At 47.7% G+C, this 21,924-nt stretch overlaps 1 protein-coding gene and 1 pseudogene across 1 annotated transcript in view; one reads left to right on the top strand and one right to left on the bottom strand.

Annotated features, from left to right (window-relative positions):
- Positions 1 to 21,924, top strand: part of LOC139048051 (sulfotransferase 1C2-like) — a 212,818-nt gene that overhangs the window by 88,406 nt on the left and 102,488 nt on the right. The gene's annotated exons all lie outside the window — the stretch shown is intronic.
- LOC139047526 (tigger transposable element-derived protein 6-like) lies at positions 16,848 to 17,827 on the bottom strand (annotated as a pseudogene).

A 21,924-nucleotide genomic window follows, 5' to 3' on the forward strand; every position in this document is an offset into this window, starting at 1 on the left:
ACCGCAAATGCCAAAGAAGTCTAAGGTGGACATAGAGCTGTAGAAATTGCTGCTTGCAGACTGTACTACGAAATGGCAGATTGCCAGTCTCTTCTGCCACAATGGAAAACAGTTCACTTGTAACACCTTGATGGTGTACAACAGCCTCTACTGCGCATGTAAATTTGTCCTCAAGCTTCATGACATATGCATATGCTGCGTCAGTTGAAACAGTTAAATGGCCAAGTGATTTGCCGCTTACGGGAACAGCTTTAAACATCATAAATAACTGACTAGGTTTTGCAAGGTCCTGGTCGCTTTCCTTCAGGCGGTTGTGGCACGAGCTGCACTGACTTTTCTTTAGGAATGCATGTATAAGATATCCACACACATAGCAAACTACGTTTAACTCAAACACCTCATCACTTGCTTCTACACTACTTTCAGAGAGCCCTTCTGTAGAAGCAGCACTTGTGGAGCTAGAGGCCCCTTCAGTCGGGCTGCTAAGGTTGGTGAGTTGCAGCGACTTAAGTTGAGTTAAAAGAAACCCCTTGTCCTCTTCACAGTTACTGTTGTCAGAAAGCTTGAAAAGCTTTGACACAACAATGTGCCGTAGACCGGCACAAAACTGGTAGACGTTTGGAGTTTCATTGCAACCATGCTGCTGCGGAATGAGCCCGAACATATTCTCAATTGGGTCCTGATTGAGTCGCCGGGTTAGCAAGAATTGAAAATTAAAAGAGTGGTGCAGATCTTGCCGCAGCAACAAGATTGCCTTGATTGTTACCTGCCATCTATATATAGTCGTAGGCCGGCGAGGGCTATCGAACTTCTAGGACTTGATCCAAGGCACGCAAGCCTTTAAAAATTCAATGTGCTCTGTGGACGAGGTCATGGCATGTCTCATTTTTCGCTCTTTTATACGTACTGCGGAGCTGTTCAAAGCATCACATAGCTTGTCCATCCTTTCTACAAAGCTGCCCGTGTGTGTGGCAGTAGGAAGCAGAACATTAAAAGCAATGAAGGCCTCAATTACCACGTACACACTGTTGCTGAAGGCCTGCGAGGCAAACTTTACTTTCATGTTGCCGAAAGGAGTCTGGTACAAATGCTTGTTAGTGATTTTAGGCAGGTATTTGAGCTTTAAGTGGTGGGTGGACTCGTATATCATCAGTATGTGTTTCCATGAAACAACATCCTTGCCAACCTTGAGGTCATGCTTCCGCAAGTTGTTCCTAGTACACTTCAATAAGTGTGGCGGATCGAAAATAAAGTATATTTTCGTCCCATCCATTTCAAAAAAAGGATCTTGTGGGGTTATTTTGAGGGCTCTCCCAAGTGCACAGTTGTTGGCAGCTTGGTCACAGATCGGTGCCTTTACAAAGAGACCACTGTCCTTCAGCTTACTTATTAGTTGTCTCGGCAAACTCAAAATGGCTGTCCCGTCACCTATCGTAAAACCTACAGGTTGGAGCCACTGCTTTGCTGTACCAGACACAAGAAACAAGAGTGCTGTGTTTGCTACACCACCAGACCTTTCAGTGCCACTGTCAACATAACCAAGAACATCATGCTTAGAGTCATACTGCAGGTTTCGTTTCAGAGAAATTTCATCAAAAATAAGGACACATGCACTGTCCATCAAATCCCAATTTTTTTTTTCTTTCACAAAATCCAGAATCTCTGGCATCAATCCTGGTTTGAGCGATATTGCCGATAGCCAGGTTCTTAATGTTTTTACTGTTGGAAGGCTAAGGGTTTTTGCCAGGTACCTGTATGCTTTTGGGCTATTGAAATAGAGGTCAAGTGCAAACTGGCGGAACTCTGTTGGCCAGCGTCGTCCGTGCTTGCTCATGGGTTGCAGGTGCATCTGAACACGAAGAATTTCTAAAAAGTCTTTGTTGAGGTACCTGGATGACTCTGCCAATATCCGTGCTGGTGGAATGTAGGCCGAAGCACTTTTCAGTCTTGACACGTCCTCCGTAGGCTTGCTATTTCATCCAAATATTTCTGTATCCGCTTCTTAGTTCGTGGTGTAAAAGCCTTGTGGATTCGGCTCCAGCTTCTTCCTGTTGGCATGTTGTTGGCAACAGGCTCTGTTGGGGCAGAACAGCAACACATCAGATACAGCACAGGCAAGAACATCGGCAATTAGCCAACCACTGGCTGTGAACACACCTTGAACGACAACTGGCGGAGTCGTGCTCACTGGGTAGTGGAGCTGGGTCTACTGACTGGGTTTAGGCGTGCTTGGGACAGGGTCTGTTGGGGCAGAACAGCAACACATCGGATACAGCACAGGCAAGAATGTCAGCAATTAGCCACACACTAGCTGTTAGCGCACCTTGAATGACAACTGGCGGAGTCGTGCTCACTGGATAGTGGAGCTGCGTCAACTGACAAGGTTCAGGCCTGCTTGGGACAGGCTTTGTTGGGGCAGAACAGCAACACATCAGATACAGCACAGGCATGAACGTCGGCAATTAGCCACACACTAGCTGTGAACGCACCTTGAACGACAACTGGCGAAGTCGTGCTCACTGGGTAGTGGATCTGGGTCAACTGACTGGGTTGAGGCGTGCTTGGCACAGGCTCTGTTCCTTTTTACTGCATGTCTGGAAAATAAATTTTGACTCTATCAGAAATTGAAAAAAGATGAATTTTGCTATGTAAAATGCAAGAAACTGTGACACTGTAATAGTTTGTGACTGCAGAACACATGCAAATGCACACTGTCCCACGTCAAAAAAAACTCCAAAAAAATACTTGCTAACGTATTTCTGGTCACAGAGAGTATATTAGTACGAAGAAAACATCAAAATTACAATTCAGTAAAATGAATTAGTATGATGATTACCGAATTAGACATTCATTTGCTGAACTATTCACAACTGAACACTCCCTCCAGAGTATCGAAAAGGCTAGTATGGGCTGTACATTGGGTTTACAGCACAAAATGAAATTCTTCAGGCATCGAATTCAGCTTATCAAAAATGATATGTTGGGCTTTGTGGGGTTACATAAATATTGCCACTGTTCATAACTTTGGTATCTACCTAACTACAATGTGTGCCAACAGCGTAAGTATTATTATGATCACAAATGAGAACATTTGTGCGCTCATTTTATACAATAGAAGAGATCACACTGCTGGTTTCACAAGCAAATGCATGAAAGGCATGAAGCTATTATCAGTGATGCATTCTTTTTCTGCATAAACGTGATGAACCGCTTCACTACTACAAAAATAAATGTCCTCAGGTAAACCAAACAGCAAGAACATTTTGAACCAGCAGGTACGAAATATGGGTGAATTATCGTGCGTGCAACTGTTTGATACAATAAATTCAATACTTTAGCTTCAGTTTATCAAAGGGTTATTGGGTTCTGCGGACGAAAGAACTTGCAGGCGGACTCGAAAAAAATAAATACATTAATAAGTCTTCTCTATCACCCATGGCTACGGCTGCGAGATAAAAAATGTGACGCGCGTTCCGATATCGCTTTCTCTTTCGTGAATTCGCTACTAAAAGTTTATTTCGGAAACAGCAATGGAGGGTACTAACTGCCCATATGTAATGCAGCATCTAGTTCGTTAACTTGTCTCCGCCTGTAAATTAACGAGAGCAATATTACTTAAGGATTCAGGCAGCGATATTAAACTACTCACCGGTACTGCTGTCCTCAGTAGCAGAATACGGTTCCCATTTCGATGCAGACGCATGGCTTACGACCGTAACGTAACTTTCGGGCTTACATGTCCACTTGCAAACACGTCACTTCACCCCAAGTTAAGTAACGCGAGACAGCAAATCGCAATAAACCAATTTTAGCAACAAAGAAGCAAGCAGTCTAAGTGTACGAACGAATGAATCCGTGCTGCCATGCACTCGAAAAAAATTTTGAATCCAGGTAAAGTGTACTAGAATATTGGGTAGTGGGCTGACTGAGCTCCATCCGCTGTCGCGGTTTACGTCTCGCCTGCTAGATGGCGCCACCACTGTATTCAATGTAAGCGGCCGCGCTTTGGCCGTGCGAAAGGTACGTGGTCGCCGCTGTAGAAACGGTCTAATTTCTTGAATGCTCGTTTCTCATATAAATAAAGAGCTTGGACAGTATGCTTGTTTGTCAGTAGTACTTCGTCTTTCTTTTCATGAGGGAAAAGTTTCTTTAATCACCATTTTTGTAACGCTGGCTTTGCTGAGCTTGCACTCGTATCGAAAACTCGCGTCTTGCGCCGAGTAAAAGGCTGTGGGGTTCCTCTCCATTGACAGCAAGTTTGGGTATATTTACTCAATAATAGCGTGACATAACAAATGAATCACTTACATTCTTGTCAAAGACAGCAGTTTTACTGCTGTCTTTGATTAGAACGTAAGTGATCCATATGTCGCGGTGTTATCGAGTTGCGCGCGTGCAGAAATTCGTTTTCGGCGTTACCCTATTTGCAGTCCTTACAGCAATTCAGGCACCTTTGGAACGATGCCTTTCCTGTATACCCACCTATTTGACTCTGGCTGAGCATATTGTGGAAGAAAAATAGAGGTATATCAATGAAATGTTAAGCAGCATAGATATGAAGTTTTAATCGCACATGAATGTTGAAACAAAAGGTAAACCGTTTAAAACACCTTCCATGCTGTAGCTTGTCACATATGTGTCAGAAAACATGCGCCTATACATCAGTCGTTGCTCTACATTATTCCAACATAAAACGCATTTAATTCTCCCGACACTAACATACTGCATAATTTCCTATATCTGCCTTTCCAGAGAGTGATGTTGGTATAGCCACACTTATTTTTAAGGAAATATTTTATGAAAGAAAAAGAGAAAAAAAATGTTGGTTGAACAACTTTAACAAAAGTTTATTATCTTGACAAGCACAATGCAACAAGTAGACAATGCAGACAGCATGCACATTTCAAGAGCAGCGGCTCAACTTCAAGTGCTTTGCCTTTTGGCGCTTCCCCGACTTGTCAGTATTTATACTTTTAACATAGAAGTGAAGTCGTGTAGTGACATAGAATTTGATTATTTTTGGAGAAAGGGTGGAAGCATGACTGGAACAACCAACCTCTAAGTCTGGCTTTGACAACTGTCAGCACATCTAAAATGCTGTCAGAGTGCAGCTGTCCATGGGAGAAGCAGCCTGTGAACAAGTCCTCAAGCTTCTTTATGAAACCAAATAAGCGACCAGTTGGATAGAGGAGCCCTCCATTGTCACGAAACTTTGTCAGCCTCGCAAGCTGGAAAGTTTCATCTGGGGCAGGCATAGTGAGAAGGGTCAGACAGTCTTGGCAATTGGTTTTTAAAACGCATTTTCTTGCAACATAGCCAGCGATGTGAAAAATTATTCTTGAGTCACTGCTGGCAATGTGCTGGTTATGGTCTTGGGAGGATGGAGCTGTGTGCATGCTCTTAGCAGCACTCATTGGCAGATGAAAGTCTGCTGCATTCTGCGCAGTGTCTGGCAGGCTGTCAACTTCCAGGAGGGAGCCCAGTTCGTCCTGCTGACAGTTACCTTGACTGGCACATTTTACTAGCCCATAAAATGACAAGCAGTTAATGATAACTAGAAATTGACTTGGTGTTGGGTGAGTTAAGTTTCTTTGATGTTTTATTGTTCTTTTCTCCTTGAAGTCGACCAAAGTCTCTTCAAGGTGTTTATCGGCGTTGATGAAGCAGGAGGCAGGTTGGAGGTAACAAAACTTGAAGATATATTGTAACGGAAATATTTACACAGTCAAATACACAGTGAGCAAATGAACACTGATACAAAACCCACAAGTAAACAGCGCCTTACTCTTCTACTTTTTCTTAAGTTAGAGCCTAGGACAACTGTCACTACATACGATCAACCGAGTCTCACTGTTCTACCACTAAGTGGTTACGGCCCAGACTAGCGTTGCATCGTACGGAGTCTTCCTGTTCTATCAGGTTTAGTGATTACAGCCTAGACTGAGGAACAAGCACCTCGTCTCGGTTGTTATAGGGGAAAGAGACAAAGAAAAAGGGCGGTAGGGTCGTTAGCCCATCCCACGGAAGCAATTGCCAATGAGAGTTGACAGTTTCTTAAGCCACAACCCAAAGGGATGGGCTTACTCTCATAAGTGAATCTATTGGAAAACCACCCTGTTTTCCCTCTTCCCACATCTTCCTCTCCCCCTCCTATTTCCACGTGGTCAGTGACGGCCTCGTCAAACACGCCAGGCATGCATGATTTATTGAGGCCATCTCGCACCTCAGCGGCGTTTCTAGCCAGCAAGGGGGGCTCGGGCGCTGGTGTCCCAACACCGCGTACCGTAGTCCCCCTCAAGGTTTTTCCTGGTAGAAAACTAATTACCGCTGGCGGCATCCGGACTCGGGTGCTCTTCAAACGACGCCGCGCCCCTCTCTACGGCGCGCACTGCATGTTGCAACACGACACAAAGCGGGCTCTCCCCAGCGCTCAAAACAAGATGCACGTGGCTGCCGTCCGAATGCGAGGGGCGCGAACCCCCCGCTCCGTACGCGCCAGACGTGGTCAACATTGCTAGCAGCTGCGTCTCCAATTAGCAGGGGGACTCAAGAGCCGGCGCCACAACGTCGCGTATACAACCGTCCCGCTCGAGCTTTGTCCGCGTGGCCCTATTATGACCATCGGCGGAATGTCAACAAAGCCCGCGCAAAAGCATTTGCTCCGAATCCGTTTTGCGCCTCTGCACCGCGCCCCCCGCGGCGGCGCGCGCCTCGGCTCGTTACCGACACCACGCGGGCCGTCCGACCCCTCACAAACAGAATCGTTTGCCGCCCGAGGCGCTGGGGGGTGGACGCTTCTCCATTCACAAAACGCACGTGCAACTAGCGGCACTTCAAAAGTATATACAAAACAATCATGCAGCCCTACGCCGTCCATTCTTCCTGTTCGAGAGATGAGCGGCCTAACACGTTCCCCCTAAAGAGTATACTGGGCTGATTTTCGCTCAGTGATACGATAAATCACTGCCGCGATTACGTAATGAACATTCTAACCACACCCTAGCCTAATTACATCACAAGAACAAACACTTTCAAGTAACAAAGCAAGAAGAGAGTAAAAAGAAATACACAATACATGTCATCAAACTATTAAGCACACGATTGCAGTTCCAAACTGTAAGAGCACTCTAGTGTCTCTGGGTCTTGAATCGGCACTCACAAAGTCCGCAATATACAGCGCCAAGTGAGCAGGAACATTCACGCCCATCCAGTTGGCATGGCACTATAGTATTACGCTGGCTTCCATGAGCTGTTGTGAAGCCTGGACAAAGCATCCGCGTTACCATTACTGACACCCTTCCGATGTCGCACTGACACGTGATATCGCTGTAAAGCCAGCGCCCATCTTGTCAATTTTGCCCCGTGTGGAGTCGAAGTTGTAAGGTACGACAATGGACTGTGGTCGGAAACCACGGTTATCTCGGCACCAAAAAGCCAGTAGTCAAACTTCTTTAAGGCCCATATAATAGCAAACGCTTCCCTCTCAATTGTCGACCATCGCGTCTGAGTCGGCGTGAAGCGGTGGCTGGCAAAGGCAATAGGCCTCTCCTTTCCCTCAGCTGTCATTTGCGCCAAACAAGCGCCCGCCGCCGTAGCTGATGCGTCTGTGAAAAGCCAGTAGGGCTCAGATGGGTCCGGAGTGCTGAGCGCCACGGCCTCGCACAGGGACTGTTTCAGTGTCTCAAATGCCGTCTGAGCTTCCTCCGGCCAGGGTATGCTATTGGGTACCGCTTTCTTTGTTAACCGCGTGAGCGGGCTCGCCACCTCTGCACATTCTCGGACGCACTCGCGATAGTAGCCGCACAGTCCTAGCAGGCTGCGTAGCTCCTTTTTAGTGCGTGGTGTCGCCACATTCTTAATTGCAGCTATTTTCTCTTCGTGTTCTGGGGTTGAGAATCTTGGTGCGCAACCTAATTTCTCGAGCATCGACTGTGTGAGCTGTGATTTGAAATTAGTGCCCTGGTCGGAACAGATCATTTCCGGAAGGCCAGTGCGACTGAAAATTTCAATCAACGCGTCGCAAGTCGCCTTAGCTGTCAAAGAGCGCAGTGGGACAACCTCTGGCCACTCTGTGCACATGTTCACCAAGCATAGCGCGTACCTATGACCTTTCGCTGACGGTCTGTCTAAGGGTCCAATGATGTCTGCATTGACAATTTGAAAAGGGTGATTTGGCCTAGTGGGAGGAGTTATAGATACTCTGTCCGTGCGACGCCTGTCAGAGCGAATTTGACAATCATGGCATGAACGACAATGCTCTAATACCTCCTTCTCCATGCCAGGCCAAAAAAAATTACACCTAATACGCACTTTAGTTTTCCTTGGCCCTAGGTGCCCTCCGCATAGTGACTCATGAGCTAAACGCATCACCTCACTGCGCTTGTCTTTCGGAACAACTAGTTGTCTCACTCGGGTGCCTACTATTGAGTCCCAGTGGTGTAAGAGTCCATCAGAGACGAACATGCCGGATTTCCCACTCCGAGCATCTTCCCAACCTTTCTTTAAGGTAGCGTCAGCTAGCTGCAATCTGCGGAACTCTTCTCTCTGGCTTATTGACGCATCCCTCTCTTCATCAATTAGCTCAACTTCTCCAGAAACACCTTCCTCCTCCAAAGTAACATTGCAGGCTACTGCCTCGGCTTTCTCATTTGATCGCTCTATCCTCTGAGTAGGCTCGGCCGGTGCTACAGTGGATTCCAGAGAGCTGCTGGCCCTCAACAAATGTTCCCAATCTTCCTTGGTCAACAAACAATCTGTGCCCTCGACGAGCTCATTAGTCAACGCGCAGAGTAGGTCAACGTTCTGAGGTTCCGCTGCCATTTGCGGGCTATTTAACTTTACCGGCAACGTTGCTAGCTTTGCCTCAATAGTTTTACCAAATGCAGACACCAATCGTATCGTGCCTGAAGGCTCCACAATACATTGCGGAAGCAGACTCTCGCGTATGACAGTTATTTCACTGCCCGTATCTAAAATCGCATCTGTGGATACGTTTCCGCATGAGATCGGGATCAACTGTAGGTTGGTCATGCCTTCAGCTTTGTGTTTCAAAGCCTCTACCTTTGCAGTAAGGACTCCATCAGGTATCCCACTTCCCGTCTCGTCGGCTATCAACACCCTTTGTGCTCTCGGCCTTGGCTCGGTAGCCTTCTTTGGCTGGTTTCCCTTGTCACTAGAATTCGGGCAATCCTTAGCGAAATGGCCTGAGCTGTGACATACGTGGCACTTTAGGGCGCTTTTCGCCACTCGCGTCGGCTTTTGCCCCATCTCTGCCGCTGATGGCTTTGAGGCATATCCTTTGCCTTTCGCTTGTTCCAATGTTTGCAGTACTTTGGCAATCTCAGGTGGCTTAAGCCATTCCTCGCCTTCTCGTAGCCTCACGTACTCAAGACCCTCTATACTAAGGCCCGCTTTTATACGATCCGCTACCATGAGTTCTGCCATAACTTCTACAGTGTCGGCTCCTCTTATCTGAAGGTAGTAGGAAAAATACGTTTTCACTCGCGACGCGAACTGTGACCACGTTCCCTCCTTCCGTTTCACTGCTCTCTCAAACCTTTGCAGATACTCTGCAGGAGAAAGCTTCAGTTCCATCAACACTGCCTGTTTAACTGACTCGTAATCTGTACTCTCTTCCTGGTTGAGGTTACGCAGTAGGTAGCGAACGCGCTCAGTTAGAGCTGGCATGACTAAATGCACGCGACTCTCATACGGTACCCCGTAAGTAGCAAAAAGTCTCTCTACCTCCTCAAACCATAAGGGTACATCCGCGTCACACGGCAGGCGGAACCCTTTCAGCACTTTTGCGCATTGCTCGACGGAGTTGAAGCCCATTCGCCTCCGATCGCCTCGGTCCGACTCAGCGCTGGACGACGTGCCATTGAGACGTTCAGCATTCGTCCTTGCCTGCAACAGCCTTTCGTACTCGATCTGAAGTTGTATACAGGTAGTCTGAGCATTGAGCCTTTGAATTTCAAGTTCAAGCGTTCTTGTATCATTCGGAATTTGCAAAGGCTGAGATGCCTGCTGCGAAAATTCCTGGCTCTGACTGGGTTCTCTCATTTCGTTTGACTTATCGGAATTTAGCCTATCGTCATTTGATAACTCCCGATTCCGATCCATTTCCGCCACCGTCGCACCCTCAACTCCATTAGACTCCATTGTCTCTGCGCCCCCGCGTGTCCTCACCATTTGCTCTACACATCAACTGCCATGCCAACTTGAGAAAGACGCAAGAAATCCTGCTCACCCTTTGCTGAATGCACTGTCGTTTCCGGATCTCCTCCACGGTGCCGGGCTTGACTGCTGTGGGATCTTCTCAAAGGTGCAGGAGGTGCTCGTTGGATGACTTGATCCCTTCACCACTGGTCCAGGATTCGATGTTGTAGAGCTCGCCGATCCTGCCGACTGCGCCAGTTAAGTTTCTTGATTGTTGTTCTTTTCTCCTTGAAGTCGACCAAAGTCTCTTCAAGGTGTTTATCGGCGTTGATGAAGCAGGAGGCAGGTTGGAGGTAACAAAACTTGAAGATATATTGTAACGGAAATATTTACACAGTCAAATACACAGTGAGCAAATGAACACTGATACAAAACCCACAAGTAAACAGCGCCTTACTCTTCTACTTTTTCTTAAGTTAGAGCCTAGGACAACTGTCACTACATACGATCAACCGAGTCTCACTGTTCTACCACTAAGTGGTTACGGCCCAGACTAGCGTTGCATCGTACGGAGTCTTACTGTTCTATCAGGTTTAGTGATTACAGCCTAGACTGAGGAACAAGCACCTCGTCTCGGTTGTTATAGGGGAAAGAGACAAAGAAAAAGGGCGGTAGGGTCGTTAGCCCATCCCACGGAAGCAATTGCCAATGAGAGTTGACAGTTTCTTAAGCCACAACCCAAAGGGATGGGCTTACTCTCATAAGTGAATCTATTGGAAAACCACCCTGTTTTCCCTCTTCCCACATCTTCCTCTCCCCCTCCTATTTCCACGTGGTCAGTGACGGCCTCGTCAAACACGCCAGGCATGCATGATTTATTGAGGCCATCTCGCACCTCAGCGGCGTTTCTAGCCAGCAAGGGGGGCTCGGGCGCTGGTGTCCCAACACCGCGTACCGTAGTCCCCCTCAAGGTTTTTCCTGGTAGAAAACTAATTACCGCTGGCGGCATCCGGACTCGGGTGCTCTTCAAACGACGCCGCGCCCCTCTCTACGGCGCGCACTGCATGTTGCAACACGACACAAAGCGGGCTCTCCCCAGCGCTCAAAACAAGATGCACGTGGCTGCCGTCCGAATGCGAGGGGCGCGAACCCCCCGCTCCGTACGCGCCAGACGTGGTCAACATTGCTAGCAGCTGCGTCTCCAATTAGCAGGGGGACTCAAGAGCCGGCGCCACAACGTCGCGTATACAACCGTCCCGCTCGAGCTTTGTCCGCGTGGCCCTATTATGACCATCGGCGGAATGTCAACAAAGCCCGCGCAAAAGCATTTGCTCCGAATCCGTTTTGCGCCTCTGCACCGCGCCCCCCGCGGCGGCGCGCGCCTCGGCTCGTTACCGACACCACGCGGGCCGTCCGACCCCTCACAAACAGAATCGTTTGCCGCCCGAGGCGCTGGGGGGTGGACGCTTCTCCATTCACAAAACGCACGTGCAACTAGCGGCACTTCAAAAGTATATACAAAACAATCATGCAGCCCTACGCCGTCCATTCTTCCTGTTCGAGAGATGAGCGGCCTAACAGGGTGGTCATTACTGCCAGAAGACTGTCGAACGATCCCAAAAAGGTTTTCAAGAAGGTCTTGACTAGTTTTGGAGGTCATTAGGTACTTAAAACCTACTTTTCTTGTAAGGTAATCTAGCAATCCTAATGTGCTTGAAATGGTTACACGCAGACCTGTTGCCGTGGACTCACTCACAAAGCCACCTGTCCCTTTTACATGCTCCTCCCATGCTTTACGATAGGATAAAAAATCCTGCAGCACAGCTGTTGCTCGAGAATCTGGCCGGAGGGCTTCCGCAGGGAACCGTGAGGTCATCACAGATATCAGCTGGTGGATTTTGCTGAAATACACAAAAAAGCTCTTCAGATGTTGCTTGCACCAAGTTAGACTTAAACATCATTTCCAGCTAACAAAACCATAATGCAAAGGTTTCATTACTTTTAAAATTAAGTAGCAGAAGAGAAAATAGGCATTTCACCTGAAGAATTCCTGAGTTGCATCCATTCTTCCAAGAGTGGCTTCTAACGTGTCCTTATACAGGTGAAAAACTTGGAGCACTTTAATGCCGAAAAGCTGGAACGCATAACTGACTCTCATCTTTTCAAATGCGTTTGGCTCAATATGACATCGTGTTATCCCTGGCATAACCTTGAGGGTAACATTGCAGGAATCCATTTTGTAGGCTTCCTTTACGTGTTGCATATCCACCTAAAAAGAAATTGGAGAGGACCCTGTTAAGCTTCAAGAGTGAGTAATAGCACAACAAAATCCTCAATAAGATGAAGAAGAGCCTTACATGGCCAGCTGGAGTGTTGAATCCAGATTTCAACAATGAGTTGCGTAGACATTTGATAAGATGAGGGAAGTCGGATATAAAAAAAGAGGTTTCGTGATGCATCGCTGGGGTGCTGAATTTTGCAGGTGGTAGACTCAGCTGATGCTTGTATCCCAAGTATCCTCCACATCCTTCTATTCCAGCTTGCGCCATCGCATGTAATGAAATCAACAAAAAGGCCACTCTTTTCGGCCAATACGGTTGCCTCAATAACAACTTTGGCAAGAATGTCCCCCTTCATGTTGCCATGTGTGGCAAAATAGCCAATTACCTGGCTCCATTTTCCCTGAAAGGGAACAAATAGTATAACCATGCCATGGTCACATGGGACACCTTTGTCTTTGGCTGCTGTGAAAGGGCCTAGGTCTACAAAACCCTCAATAACCCCAGACGTTTTAACTGCAAAGTGTTCCGACAGCTTTAGCTCGTCTATAACTAATCCACCATGTTTTTTCCAGGCATCAAGCTCAGCTGACTTCACTTTTAGCTGCCTCAGAACTTTGTCGCTGAAGCCAAACACAGTGCGATATGCAGATACATAGCGCTTGAGGGTTGATTTGCACGGTAGGGAAAGAATGCTATTACGGCGAAGATGCTCATACAGACGAGGACTTTTCATCTTCATTATTATGCAGTCCAGGACCCACATTTTCGTGTAGCGTAGACCATTAGGTTTCACTTTTGAAGCTGCGAAGCACTGTCGAACAGCTTCCTGCTGTCTGGGGGGCAGTTTTGAGATCTGTGCTTCTAATGCTTCTGCTTGAATGGCAGCATCTTTCCCTCTCATTTTAGCAAGTTCATTTTTCACATCTCCTAGGCGAACAACTAGCCTCTTGTTTCTTCTCGCTGCAGCTCGCAGTTTAAGCACAACAGATCGGCCGCTCTTTTTATCAGTTCTTTTGACCCTCGCTCGTCTGATCTGCAGTGCTCGTTTCAAGTAGCGGCAAGACACACACTGCGTACCTGCAAGAAAAGTGCATTGAATTGAGTTCCCACGGAGCCAAAAAATCAATGAACGCAACATAAAATGAGTTGCAAATTAGGCAAAATGGACAGCATAATTACCTCTTTCAGCGACCTGACCCAGGCAATTGCTGCTGAAGTACATTTGCTCGAGGGTCACTACGTGGGATTTAAGGTTCTTCGTAAAATACCTTTCTTCATAATCTTCAAGTCGCATTACTCCAGTGCAAACACTCATGGAATCAGTTGCTCTCAGCACATCTTCTGCTTCCCCGCTTGTTTGCAATGTGCTTTCTTTTAGCAGAATTCCTCTCACAAACACTTTGTAGTAACTGTGCGTCTGTGACTGAAAGAACATTACCACTTTTTCTGAGCACACCTCATTTGTTGATGTCAACACAGACGTGCAGTACACGACACCGTCGTGTCCAGGAAACCTGTGCTTGGTCCACTGCTCCGACGGTACCTGAAGACTGTCAAATAACAGCATGGGTTCCTGCTGACCCAGTGGGCATGAAAATTCTGCATCGGCGTCCGGCTCCACGCCTGCTTCCGTCGAGGAGGCCGCGCCTTGCTCAGCAATCGTTGCAGCGCTTGTGTAGGACACCGTCGTGTCACTGTTCGAGCACGGTCTACGCTTCGCCGGAGACGCGCAACTCTCTGACTTCCTTTTACGAGCAGGCCTCTCTTTCACAGCTTTTTTCGTCAAATACGCGGGTAGGTTTGGAAGAATGGTTGGCACAGCATCACTGCTAAGCAGTGGCTTACCACGTGGGATCCGCACTTCCTTGCCACCAATGATGTGTACATAGTCGCGAATTACGTAGCGCGGCTCAAAATGTAGTTCGCACACGGCACTTGTGTCTTCGAGAGGCTTGTCCGCTCGATGGAGGTTTTTTTCCCACAGTCTTCGAAGTGCTTCATCCTTGGGCACGCTGAATAACGACGGCTTTGGGGCACCTTTTACATGTACTGTACATAGCCCGTTTTACAGCCGGGCGCAAAACAGTGGTTCAAACGGCGTGGTGCCATTTCACACGCAATAGCGACGCACGATATACTTCCCTACGATGATTTCTTATAAACATTAGAATTGGTAATGTAAACTTCGGAACACATGAAAGAAAGCACAGCGGAGGCAGCGGCGCGCAAAGCCAGGAAGGCAGCGGCGGAGGCAGCGGAGGTTTACATTGACGACGACGACAGCACCTCCGCGCGGGTCCCCGGGAAAACATAAAAATGTTCACATTTCCGGCGACGCGGGAGCGCACGCCGCCACCGGAGAGTCAGCTCACTACCCAACGGTCTAGTACACTTTAATCCAGGCGAGGGGTCACGTGGAAGATCGGTGATGCTGAACGCTATTTGCGTTTATAATAACAAACAGTAAACTTAAGTAGCTTAATTAGCTACTGTAAAAGTACAGTAGCTAATTATCCAAGATAATTTTATCGCTTATCTTATGTAGTAAACATGCTTCGCTAATCGTAGGAGAAAGTTTGTAAAAAAAATTTCGCTTATTACGGCGCCCCTAGCGGGAGATATTGAAACTAACTCGGGAATCCCTTGAGGTGTTCTACTATGCTTGTTAAATAGCAGCGGTGCGCGGTCGATTTTTTCGCCCTCTGTGGCCATTTCTTGAACTTGACAGTGTGCGGGGCCTGACGCGACTATGCCCGGCTCGCCCGGCTGCCCGGACGAGACGGTCATTTGAGGAATAGCCAGTCCACGGGATCGGCCAGTCGTTTTAGCCGGTGCGAGAGAGAAAATCTGGAGGCGTTTGCGCCTGTAATTTCTCCCTCTGCCTAGGTACCACGGAGGAGCAGTTTCTTTGGTCAAAGATAACGTACAGCGCAAAGGACAAGGACAGCGAAAGACGACATACACAGCGCTGACTTCCAACAAGATTTTATTGCGTTGCCACATCGTGTGTATATATACAGGAAGAGGCATGCGCAGAAAATGTACGACAGTCACAGGGGGTGTCCTAGCAGCAAGTCATTGTGCATGATGTATCCCATAGGCTTAAGAAAATTGGGCAGCGTGCAGGGATCACAGTCGTTTTCTCAGCCCCGGAAAAATTGGCAAAGCTCTGTAAGCGTGTAAACGCGCCTAAATCGCATCAGAGTTGTTCTGTCGGGCACAGAAAACGGTTTGTGACATGCACAACTAATGTAGTCTACCAAATTCCCCTATCTTGCGGCAGTAAATATGTAGGACAGACGGGCAGGTGCTTAAACGATCGACTAAGAGAGCATTGTAACAATGTCCGCAGCACTGTACAAGGCCACTTGGGCATTCATTGCCGGGACTGCGGCTGCGTGCCATTCTTTGAAGATACGCACGTTTTAGCGAGACACTGCTCACAGCTCACCAGGGAAATTGTGGAAGCTGATTTCATCAGAAAACTTGGCAGATTGTGCGTTAGTGCGCCCTCAATCGCGCTGACCCCTGGTGAAGTCGCGTTTCTAAACAGATAGTAATTGTAATTTAACTTCTATTTTTTCAGGTGACCATGTGCTTAGTTCAATGACTTGCTGCTAGGACACCCCCTGTGACTGTCGTACATTTTCTGCGCATGCCTCTTCCTGTATATATACACACGATGTGGCAACGCAATAAAATCTTGTTGGAAGTCAGCGCTGTGTATGTCGTCTTTCGCTGTCCTTGTCCTTTGCGCTGTACGTTATTTTTGATCATGGATTACCAACTAGCCCAAGCAACCACCCTAGTTCACTTCATTTCCTTGGTCGTTGTCCCTAGGCGTGCCCTGGCGTGCCGGCATTTTGCCATGTGTTGGCTGGTGATCCGTGCGTCGTGTACAAGTTTTCCTCGTGCGTCTCCTTGGGTGTTGCTGGCGCAGTGCACTGGCACGAACTATTGTTGTCGTTTGGTCAGTGGTCTCCCGTGAAGGCGAGTATGATATGGCGTTGCCCTGTCACTACCAGTGTCACACGTATACTTCTGATCGCGATCGGCACCGATCCGGATCGAAATTATCGACTGTGATTGGGTCTCTCGCTCATTTTGTCCAAAGGAGGCAGTCGTGACCGCGAAATTCGATCAGGATCGGGCGTGATCGCGATGAGCAGTGAGCCGGAACACAAGATACACACACAGCGCACACTGTCAACAATTTCATTGCGAAAGCATTGTGACCTTTGAAGATTAGAGCATGGCACTAGTCACTTCATCGATATAGCATATACAGTCCAGCCCACATATAACGAACTTGATCGTCACGTGGCATTTGTTCGTTGTATCCAAAGTTCGTACTAAGTGGACCACCTATAATACGGGAAGAAAGAGCAAGCGAGACGAAAGTTCACTTTATTTTTGAAGAAAGTCCGTGATGCATATCTGCTTCTTCAAAGCTGATCGCATCACTGCCGTTTCTAATTTTTCCAGCGCGGTAATATGTTCATCGCCAAGGCCTCTGCTGCACACGAGTTCCTTTAGCGACGCGATGTAACCGATCGCGGTTGAAGCGTTCACAGCAACCGGCGGTAGAGCAGCATCCTCGTCCTCGTTGGTCTCTGGGCAGTCAGGAAGGGCTCGCACTTCACGCACAATAGCTTCGTCAGTGCATGGCTCCGCAATGTCGGCGTCGTCATCAGCAGAAACGAAATCGTCTCAGGCAACGTCAGGTCCGGCCAGCTGCGTGTCAACGACGCGTTGCCACAAGTCCTCGTACGACCGGCCTTCCGGTGGGTGATCTACGGCGTCCTCGGTGCCTGGGCCCATAAAACCCGCCTTGCGGAAGCAATTTTCTATGCACTCCGCGGTGAGTTCCATCCACGCCGCTTTCAACATGTCCACGGCAGCAAGCAAGCTGATGCGAACTGGCATGGCAGCATCAATCGCGATCAACAAGCGTTGGATGACGCACCGCCGGTAGCACACCTTGAACGCATGAATGATGCCCATATCCAGCGGCTGAATTTTGCAGGTTGCATTGGGAAGCAAGAAGAGCACTGTCACTGCACTCAAGGAAGGCTGCACATATGGTGCGCCGCACAGTTATCCAGCACGAGCAAGACTTTCCTGTTTTTTCGTGTCATGTCGTGGTCGAACTCGACAAGCCACTTGGCAAATAAGTCACGACTCATCCAGGCTTTTGTATTGTTCCTGTAGCGTACGGGCACGTAGCTTCCAAAGCATCGCGGCTTACGTGACTTGCCAATGACAAAAGGCAGCCGCCGGTCACTGCCGTCCATATTGACACACAGAAGAACTGTTATGCGCAACTTGCTGTTCTTCCCTCCTGCGCACTTGTCGCCTTTCAAGGCATGCGTTTTAGATGGCAACATCTGATAAAACAACGCAGTCTCGTCGGCATTGTAAACGTCCCGTGGAGCATAGCTCGTGATTGTTGGGAGGTTGTCGGAAAGCCACGCATCGATGTCCTCGTTCACAGACGCGGCCTCGCCCACGACCGCCTTGAAAACAATTCCGTGGCGAGCCTTAAACCGGTGGAGCCATCCATTGCCTGGGCTGAAATCGGGAAAGTCCAAAAGAAAGGCGAAGTCTTTAGCCTTGGAGAGCATCAGCGGTCCACTGATCGGAACGTTGCGAGACCGCGCGTCAGCGAACCACTTCAGCAGTGCATCCTCAACGTCCGCGTAGGTCGCCTTCCGAAGGCGCTTTCTAGTCGTCAGGTCGGCATTCACGGTAGCACCAAGAATCTTTTCCTTGCCCTTAGCAATGGTTAAAATGGTCGATTTCGACAGTCCGTACTTCTTGACCAGTTCGCAGTTTTTTTGTACCTTGAGCAAATTCATTAACAATGGCCATCTTCGTTGCGATGTCGACAGCTTTCCTTTTAGCACCTGAAGAGGTCGGCGTACAGTCCTCCATCGCACCAGGCGCAAGTCAAGCCCTTGGGCTCGCGCGCTGAGGCAGCCTTCAACTCCCCGATCAGGGAAAGGCACGGATGCGGCAACGATGTCAATGCAGTGCCATCGCACAGAAAGAATCGACGGCGCAATGCCCTCAGCGCGGGGTGGCAACGGAGCAACAAATGGAGAACCGGTTTGAGCCGGTAGAGCAGACGCCTGACTTTTCGGATTGGCCGACGCAGATCACGTGGATGCATCACAGCGACGCGGGCGGCGCCACTTTCTCTTTCGTCACCGCGCGCGCGCGCTTTTGAGTTTTCCTTTTTCAACGCGCGCTTTTCCTTTTTTTTACTTTATTTTACCCGCAAAGCAGCGCTGGCGCTTTGTGCGCTCTGTGTTCGCGTCGTGTCAGGGGAACACAAAGTGCGCGAAATTCGCCTGCCGCGGGTTCGCAGTCCAGCAAAACCGCACCAAACACCGCCGGCTCGGTCAACAACAGGGGCCCGACAGCTTCGCGTTCGCTCTAACCGAGTGTTGAGGCCACAACAGTTCGTTCTATGTGGGACACTGTGCCATTGCCCCAATATATATTTTGACGGTAGCACCGCCCTCGTTCGTACTAAGCGAGCGTTCGTTATATCTGCGGCTGTTATAAGTGGGCTGGACTGTATTACATATATAGCATCTTCACAGTTTGCCCTGTGTGCGCGCTTTCGTTCCTTGCTTGTGCCCCTGTCACACTGGTATCTTACCGCCCTCGCGAATTTTTCCATGCGTCGAACGCTTCGAGAGGGCTCAGTTCCGCGTTATTCAATTGCCATAATTTAATCTTTAAAATACTACTAACTTGTAGTGTGGGGTCTCTTTTTCACGTTTCTGTGTCTTCGTCCGCTTCCGCTGCTGCCTTAGTATGTCAAACGGCAAACTTCTGACTGCTGTTGCCGAAGTCTTGGCGTCACAAGTTGGCGGCTGGACGTAATAATATTTATTTTAAGTCCAGCACGCTTAGGCCCCCGCCACTCCAATCTACGGGCCATCCTGCTTCCAGCTTTGATCTCCCCACTACCCGTTGGGTGCCCTAAGGATCCTGCGGCGCCTGCTTTATTATAACCTCAGGTCCTCTCCTGAAGCCTCCGGTTGCATGTGCCCTCCTGGAGCAGTGCTTGTAAAAAATCCAGTCTATCGTCGCGACTTAAAAAGCGACCCGCGACTTATACAACAGCAGTCAGAACCTTGCCTGTCGAACTAAGCCATTCTCACCTAATTATTTAATGATTAAGCGACTTCTGTAGGTGTCGGTCAATGTCATATTAAGCGACTGGCGAATTTGTTCCCTTTACTGGACAGATCCTGCATCTCGGCATGCATTTTGTAGCTGTGTATTCGTATAGATGTAGGATCTCGGTGGGAGATCTATCAGTGCAGGCAGCATGCGCTAACACCATGTGGCTGATACTGCTTGATGATTTCTAGTATATCATACCCGCGCGCAGCTATCGTGTGCGACACAGCCTTTATAAATTACTTGGCTCAGCCATAAGTTCCAGCTTTGCTCTGACACCACTTAAGTGCTGGTTTCCCATGTCTGTCTGTCCACCCAGTTCTTTAAGCTGCCAACGACTGCTGTCATCATTAATTTTCATTTTTCTTTGCCGGGATCGTGATCCCCATCTTCACATTGCATTAGTGCAAATAATAAGAAAACTTTGACCACTATTGTCACCAATTTGAGTAAAGTTCAGGTCCCTGCAATAATGTGCATTTCACTGTTCAGCTACCCACAGCACTAACTATTAAGCAGTTTTGTTCCATTGTATATCTATCATGAAAAACTTGCATCAACATACATAATTACAAACACTATGATTCAATTATGCACTCAGCATCTCTGTAAACTTGCAGCATTGCAAACTTGCAAACTCAAGCATAAAGCGCACTCTCAAGGGCCATCATAAAACAATATCTATACATTTCTTTTCTTGGGAGTTCTTCGAAAGCATATTTTTTTCACTAGAAGGTTGGTAACAATGAGCACCTCACTGTCATGGGCTACCAGTTTGGTGCAATGTCCCACTCATTATTGAAATCCTATAAATGGATCGTCATTTGAAGAAAACCAATTCTTTAACAAATGGTCCATTCTGCATTTTGGTTCTACTTTTCTACAAGCTGTGCATTCACATATCAAAGAACTGTATATAACGATAGTGATGAAGCAGTGCATCTGAAGTAACCTTTGACATCATCACAGGAACTTGGAAACAGGTACCACATAGTGATAACTTTGATAATCATTAATCATGTCTTATACATGGCTGGACATGTTTTCGTTCGCTTCTGGCCTTCCTTGGGTCACATGATATTTTCTGTACCTCACAATGCGACCTTGAAGCATAGGCACCTAAGGCTTTCACCTTAAAATGGAAGGATGCAAAATTGATTGCTTCAATGTTGCTTCCCATAAAAATGAACTACTTGTACGTTGTTTAGGTACTCTGCCTTCTTACCTGACGAACAAACCACAAAAATTCTGGCGCTACCTATCGAGGGAGCGGCACACCGTATCGCAGATTACTGTTTCGAACAAGACAGTTGTTCAGCCTGATGTCATAGCAAGCAAATTTAATGAATTTTTTCAATCTGTATTTAAATGAAATTCTTACTATAGTTGTTTACTAGTTGTGCCTTTCAACAAAAAACTTATTTTTGAAGTTCTAACAACATTGCAGATAATGTTATGCTCTTCTTTAACGAGAACAAATTTGCTTTGTGACCTTTTATTCTTGCAGTGCGTTGCTAGCTGTATAATCTCTCTCATATCTACTCTTTTTGACGGTACATACATGTTACCTGCGCAAGTGTAATTCATGAATAAATAATGTGATTGCAGAATATATTCAGTAATGTTAATCTATAATGGCATCAATTGGGCAGATGTAGTTGGAATGGAACTGGCACACAGTCCTGTAGCGCTAAACCTTCACTTAGAATAAGAATGCAAAAACAGGTATCTTTGCCAATCACTCTAAACTAGACTAGGCCAAATTTTTTTTACATTTATAAGTTTTTACTGAATACTGGCTCTTTCAGTATCTACCTATAGGTCACTATCTCTGCCCTGGTACTTACCAACAAAATGGTATTCTACTTATTGTGAAATTCTGAAGTCCTGGAGACTGTTCCAATGACGAGCTTTAATTTCACCTAAACACTAACCTCTAGTTGCCAAGAATGATTATATTTAGCAAGAGCATGCTTGGACTATGGCACAAGCATGGAGGCCAAAAAGTTGCTTCCCTTCCACTTCTGTGAAGCGGGGTGCGAGCGAAGCTTGGGATCTGCAGCTCTTTGTAACGCCTCACGGCGAGGGCGGCACGTCAACGTCGACCCCTTTCTCGAACGAGTTCCCGGTGGCATCAATCAAACACTTCCTGTTCTTTGGCCAAACGCACAACACGTGGCCTGCTCCCACTGCCATTCCTTCAACGCAGCCTGCTCTTCGGCAGAACAGACCAAACGCGGCCTCCCCATCTGACTGCTGGGCCTGAACTGGTGTGGAAAACTGCGGG

The sequence above is a fragment of the Dermacentor albipictus genome, chromosome 7 (assembly GCF_038994185.2).
Source record: "Dermacentor albipictus isolate Rhodes 1998 colony chromosome 7, USDA_Dalb.pri_finalv2, whole genome shotgun sequence".
NCBI classification, from domain to species: domain Eukaryota; kingdom Metazoa; phylum Arthropoda; class Arachnida; order Ixodida; family Ixodidae; genus Dermacentor; species Dermacentor albipictus.